A 6,687-nucleotide genomic window follows, 5' to 3' on the forward strand; every position below is an offset into this window, starting at 1 on the left:
TCGTCGACCTCCTTTTCAAAATGGTTGACGAAGTCAACCGCAGAGAGGGAGGAGGGGGGGGGAGGAGGATTCAGGGGGGAGGAGAAGGTGGCAAAGAGCTTCCTAGGGTTAGAGGCAGATGCTTGGAATTTAGAGTGGTAGAAAGTGGCTTTAGCAGCAGAGACAGAAGAAGAAAATGTAGAGAGGAGGGAGTGAAAGGATGCCAGGTCCGCAGGGAGGCGAGTTTTCCTCCATTTCCGCTCGGCTGCCCGGAGCCCTGTTCTGTGAGCTCGCAATGAGTCGTCGAGCCACGGAGCAGGAGGAGAGGACCGAGCCGGCCTGGAGGATAGGGGACATAGAGAGTCAAAGGATGCAGAAAGGGAGGAGAGGAGGGTTGAGGAGGCAGAATCAGGAGATAGGTTGGAGAAGGTTTGAGCAGAGGGAAGAGATGATAGGATGGAAGAGGAGAGAGTAGCGGGAGAGAGAGAGCGAAGGTTGCGACGGCGCAATACCATCCGAGTAGGGGCAGAGTGAGAAGTGTTGGATGAGAGCGAGAGGGAAAAGGATACAAGGTAGTGGTCGGAGACTTGGAGGGGAGTTGCAATGAGATTAGTGGAGGAACAGCATCTAGTAAAGATGAGGTCAAGCGTATTGCCTGCCTTGTGAGTAGGGGGGGAAGGTGAGAGGGTGAGGTCAAAAGAGGAGAGGAGTGGAAAGAAGGAGGCAGAGAGGAATGAGTCAAAGGTAGACGTGGGGAGGTTAAAGTCACCCAGAACTGTGAGAGGTGAGCCATCCTCAGGAAAGGAACTTATCAAGGCGTCAAGCTCATTGATGAACTCTCCAAGGGAACCTGGAGGGCGATAAATGACAAGGATGTTAAGCTTGAAAGGGCTGGTAACTGTGACAGCATGGAATTCAAAGGAGGCGATAGACAGATGGGTCAGGGGAGAAAGAGAGAATGTCCACTTGGGAGAGATGAGGATTCCAGTGCCACCACCCCGCTGGCCAGATGCTCTCATGGTATGCGAGAACACGTGGGCAGACAAGGAGAGAGCAGTAGGAGTAGCAGTGTTATCTGTGGTAATCCATGTTTCCGTCAGCGCCAAGAAGTCGAGGGACTGGAGGGTAGCATAGGCTGAGATGAACTCTGCCTTGTTGGCCGCAGACCGGCAGTTCCAGAGGCTGCCGGAGACCTGGAACTCCACGTGGGTCGTGCGCGCTGGGACCACCAGGTTAGAGTGGCAGCGGCCACGTGGTGTGAAGCGTTTGTATGGCCTGTGCATAATAGCCCCCCCCCCAAAAAAATACTTCTTTGCCGAGATGCGGTCCATGTTGGTGAACTTCCTCTTTTTCCAGCCCATTGCCAGTAGTGTGATAATGTCTGTCTGTACTGTAGGAAAAACAACTTCAGTCAGCTATTCTAATACATTACTACTGTGTGCCTAACCAATCAACATAAAGACTGCAATTACAGTCATGTGTAAGATAAAAAAACAACAATAAAATCACTAACATAGCATAACATAATATCATCATCAGTTAAGCCCAAAAAGTAAATGTCCTTCATTGTCAGCTTCTCCCTTCATTAGTAACATGTGTCCAAGAAAATGTCCTGCTTTGTGGCAGTTTATTTGGTTTCTATTCGTCAATGTTTCAGTTTTTCTGGGGTGGGGTAGTTAGCCCCACGCCCAACCCCAACATGGAGGACCTTGGATTGCTTTGTCTTCCTCCTACCCTTTGACCTGACCGGCTTGGTTGCACCTGCCGGGAGTATAAACCACCTCCGGCTTAGCACTCAGGGTCATTGGAGTATGCAAACCTCTCCACCGTGTCAAGGTGACAGTCCAGGAGAAGAGCAACTAGGTTTATCTTATTAATTGAAGTGTGCTGGAGCTCAAATATAAGGACCACTTAATAGTTATTAAGGGAATTATGTTGCAATACTAAACCTTCTTCAGCATTAGTTATGTTATCATAATACACTTACCATCCTTGGACATGTACTTTGTCGTGACAGCAGCTCTGGATATAAAACTATTATATCTATTATAATGATGATCCACACTTCTTCTAAAACATGTATAATAATCTATTGAGCTCACAAGCAACAAATTCATCTATTAATGTGGTGGGAGATTATAATACGGTTTTAAGGAAATCACACTGCCAACTATCACTCTCAAGCACTTTGGGAGATCCCGAATATCATGGATACGTTATAACTAGTGAATATATGGAGGCTGAAAAACCCTGACCTAGTGAGATATACATGGAGGAGGCTAAATCAAGCTAGCCGTCTTGATTACTTCCTGGTCTCATTCTTGTTGGCATCAAAAGTATAAAAAGTATTAATAGGAGACGGAATGCGTTCGGACCACCATCTCATTGGCCTCCATATAACTCTTACAGAATTTCCACGTGGATGGGGATATTGAAAATTTAATCAAAGCCTATTGGATGACAATTTGTTCTTAACTACTTGTTTTTTTTGCACAATGTAGGTACAGCAGATCCCCTTATTTTATGGGACACCCTGAAATGTACTTATAGTCATTTAGCAGACACTCTTATCCAGAGCAACTTACAGTAGTGAATGCATACATTTCAATTGATTTCATACATTTTTTTTTTGTATTATTTTTTTTCCCCGTACTGGCCCATACTGGCCCCCCGTGGGAATCGAACCCACAACCCTGGCGTTGCGAACACCATGCTCTACCAACTGAGCTACAGGGAGGCCAGTCAATACAATACTCATCATTAATAAAGCAGTTTAGGTCAAAAGAGATTAGACTAATAAAGGAAATAGAGGAAGTAACAGAGCAGGTAGATGGTCATGGAAACTGTACTATAGAGGCACAAAATAGTTTAGAGGAAAAACTAAAAGAATTTGAGGTACTTATTCAATAACAATCCAGTGTAATTTATTACAAAAATAAAGCGAATTGGATGGAACATTTTGAAAAATGCACAACATTTGTCTTGACTCTTCGACATAGTAATGCTGCCAAAAAATGATTTACAGAAACTCGTTACAAATGATTCACCAAATTATATTTTGAAAGAAGAAGCAAAATATTTAATAAAATGCTTTCTTTTCAGTCTCATACATTTCCACTGAATGATGTTAACTGTATGAAATGTATTCACTACTGTAAGTCGCTCTGGATAAGAGCATCTGCTAAATGACTAAAATGTAAATAGCCTCCACATTGACTCTGTACCGGTACCCCCTGTATATAGCCTCCACATTGACTCTGTACTGGTACCCCCTGTATATAGCCTCCACATTGACTCTGTACCGGTACCCCCTGTATATAGCCTCCACATTGACTCTGTACCGGTACCCCCTGTATATAGCCTCCACATTGACTCTGTACTGGTACCCCCTGTATATAGCCTCCACATTGACTCTGTACCGGTACCCCCTGTATATAGCCTCCACATTGACTCTGTACTGGTACCCCCTGTATATAGCCTTGCTACTGTTTTTATTGTTGCTCCTTAATTATTTGTTGTTGTTTAAAATGTGATTTATAGATTTTTTACTCCAGTTTATTTTCGTAAATACTTTAACACTTTATTTTTTTAATCTACATTGTTGGTTAAGGGCTTGTAGGTAAGCATTTCACTGTAAGGTCGACTACACCTGTTGTATTCGGCGCATGTGACAAATACAATTTGATTTGATTTGCTGTGAAGACTGTTTGAGTGCATCGAAACCAGGATGTGGCCCCCAGACCAGTTCCTCTCATCAGTTGTTGGCCTCAAGCGCAGACATGATTTCAGACATTCTAAACCAGCTTGCCAGCATAACGATCATACTTGGAGGGGTTGTAATTTTCCACCATAGTGTGCACATGTCAGAGTAATTGTGTGTTTTGCTGATGAGAGAAATAAAGAGACAGAGAAAGCAAACCAGATGCTGTAGCTGATTGTATACGTTCATAAAATTCTGACTATGGACCATGTTCAGATATCAGTTTTACTCTGCTGTTAACATTTGACTTCAAATGATGTTTACACTCTCCCCCAATTCTGGAATTGGAATATAGGCTTCCACAAATACATTTCCAGAAGAACATCATACCTGGAGTTACCAAATGGATGACATCTCCATTTCCAATGTACAGAGCCCAGTGGTTGTATTGACCTCTGTTTATCTCAATCATGTCACCAATCTCCATCTAAGAATAAGGTGGGTAAGAAGACATGTAATTATGTAACACACAGTTCTGTTATACTAACCTATTTTCTCCAACACTAAACCTAACCCTAATTCTAACTCTAAACCCCTAGAAATAGCCTTTTTCCCAGTTGGCCCATTCTTTGTTTGTTTACTATTGTTGTGGGGACCTCTGTATAGTTAAACACAGTGGTGTAAAGTACTCAAGTAAAAATTCTTTAAAGTACTACTTAACTAGTTTTTTGGGGTATCTGTACTCTACTATTTATATTTGACTGCTTTTACTTTTACTCCACTACAGTCCTAAAGAAAATAATGTACTTTTCACTCCTTACATTTTCCCTGACACCCAGAAGTACTTGTTATATTTTGAATGCTTAGCAGGACAGGAAAATGGTCCAATTCACGCACTTCTCAAGAGATCGCTGCCTCTGATCTGGCGGATTCACTAAACATAAAATGCTTCGTTTGTTAATTAAGTCTTAGTGTTGGAGTGTGCCCCTGACTATTCGTAAATTTAAAAAACAAGAAAATGGTGCCGTCTGTTTTGCTTAATATAAAGAATTTGAAATGACTTATACTTTTACTTCTGATACTTCAGTATATTTAAAACCAAATTCTTTTAGACTTTTACTCAAGTAGTATTTTACTGGGTGACTTTCACTTAAACTGGAGTCATTTCCTATTAAGGTATCTTTACTTTTACTCAAGTATGACAATTTGGTACTTTTTCCACCACTGGTTAAACATGTCCCACCCCACACGTGACAATACTTGCCTTTCTAGTATCAAAACATGACCTTGATTAACCTTGTACTGCAGTGGGCTAAATCAGGATCACACAGTGTTTCTGGGTAGTCTGAAACAAATCTACTTAGAAACAAAAGTATACACTTCACACACATGGTTATGGGCTTAACAAAAGAAGACACCTGTACCGAGTTAGATACAGTTGAAATTATTCAATTTTGAGTTTGCATCCCAATAGACTTTATATACATCACAGATGACTGAAATATAACAAAACCATTTGACATCGAAACAATGGATTTTCTGCTGTTTAAAAAATAATTATGTTCATTAGTTATTAGATCATGAAAAATATTAATAACATTCCACCTATGAGGCCACTAGAGGGCGATTGACTGCAGGAAAAGGATCTATGGAAAATCCTCCCATACAGTTGATGTTAATCATATATTCTGTTATAACGTATTAGCCACGTTTTTACTTTTAGACAGATTGCGGGACCCAGATTAAACCTACTCCTGGATTTAAAAGCATTGTTAATGGATAATCTCAATTGAAAGTGAGTCTTAATCCAGGACTAGACTTAATCTGAGTCTGTGAAACCTGCACTTTAATTTTCTGAACTTGTTCCTTGAATGCATACAGTAAGATAGGAGAACAGGGTTTTGATGACATCATTATGCTGTTTATTTACATTAAACAAGACAACAGTAAACATGTCATCCCAGGCGAATGATACAGTGCCCCCTTTGAGCCATTTAGTAAATGACTGATCTCTATGGCAAGACACATCATTCACCCAAGTTCGGATCAAATCAGGCCAGTGGTGTCTGAAATATTGCTTGTGTACGTACAGTTGATTACTATAGCGCCCCCTTTGACAGGGTTTGCAACACGTTTGCCAAATTTTGCTACAATATGAATATCCTTGACTGATTTATATGCATTGTGCCAGACCACGCCCACGTTAATGTTTATCGGTCAATAGTGGCCATGTTGTTTTATGTACTCCTCTGAAAAATTGTGTGTTGAGAGACCTTTGTCCGTTGTTGCCACAAATCAACTTTCCTGCAGATCAGTCATTCTGTGCCAGAGGAGTAGCATTTTTTGTGTTTTTCCCAACATTCAAAATGGCGGAAAATTCATCATTATGGACCTTATAGGTATAGGTGCCTAAGGCCAAATTGATCCTTGTGAAGAGGGAGCTATGTACCGAATTCCATGGCTTTAGGTCAAACGGGATTAGGGACGTGACCTTTCAAAATGTGCATTTTCAATCGCTTGTTATCTGACCAATCAGTATAATTTTGTAAATGCGGGATCTCTATGGGGGGGAAAATAAAGATGAAACATGGTCCTGAGCACCAAATCATGAAATACTTTGCCCAATAGATCCTTTTCCAGTACACACCGACATGGCGGCAGTAAGAAAGCCATCGCCATCTGCGCCCTGTAACAAAAGCTAGCAAAAGAGCCATTTTACTGTTTGAAGTCGTTTTTTTAAAAGTATAATGCAGTTGATTTGCAATGACCAACATATTATGCAGGACATTCATATGAACCAACAGAGGGCAGTAACAGTTTACCTACTGATGTATGGGGCATGAGCATGGAACTGTTGCAAACTGTCAGACATGAGCGGGATTTGGGATTAACACCTAAAATGTTGAACATTCTAGATAAGGCTGTTAAAGCATGTAATATCTATGGAAATTTAGAAGATTACAAGCCTCAACGTCCTGAGAAGGCTTGAGAACTGGTTTGATTAGACT

The 6,687-nt window shown here is 41.2% G+C and overlaps 1 non-coding gene across 1 annotated transcript; it reads right to left on the reverse strand.

Annotated features, from left to right (window-relative positions):
• Positions 1-2,643: 2,643 nt before the first annotated feature.
• Positions 2,644-2,718, reverse strand: trnaa-cgc (transfer RNA alanine (anticodon CGC)). Its single transcript has one exon. It is a non-coding gene; the product is annotated as a tRNA-Ala (tRNA).
• Positions 2,719-6,687: the final 3,969 nt, after the last annotated feature.

The sequence above is a fragment of the Salmo trutta genome, chromosome 22 (genome assembly GCF_901001165.1).
Source record: "Salmo trutta chromosome 22, fSalTru1.1, whole genome shotgun sequence".
Lineage (NCBI taxonomy): Eukaryota > Metazoa > Chordata > Actinopteri > Salmoniformes > Salmonidae > Salmo > Salmo trutta.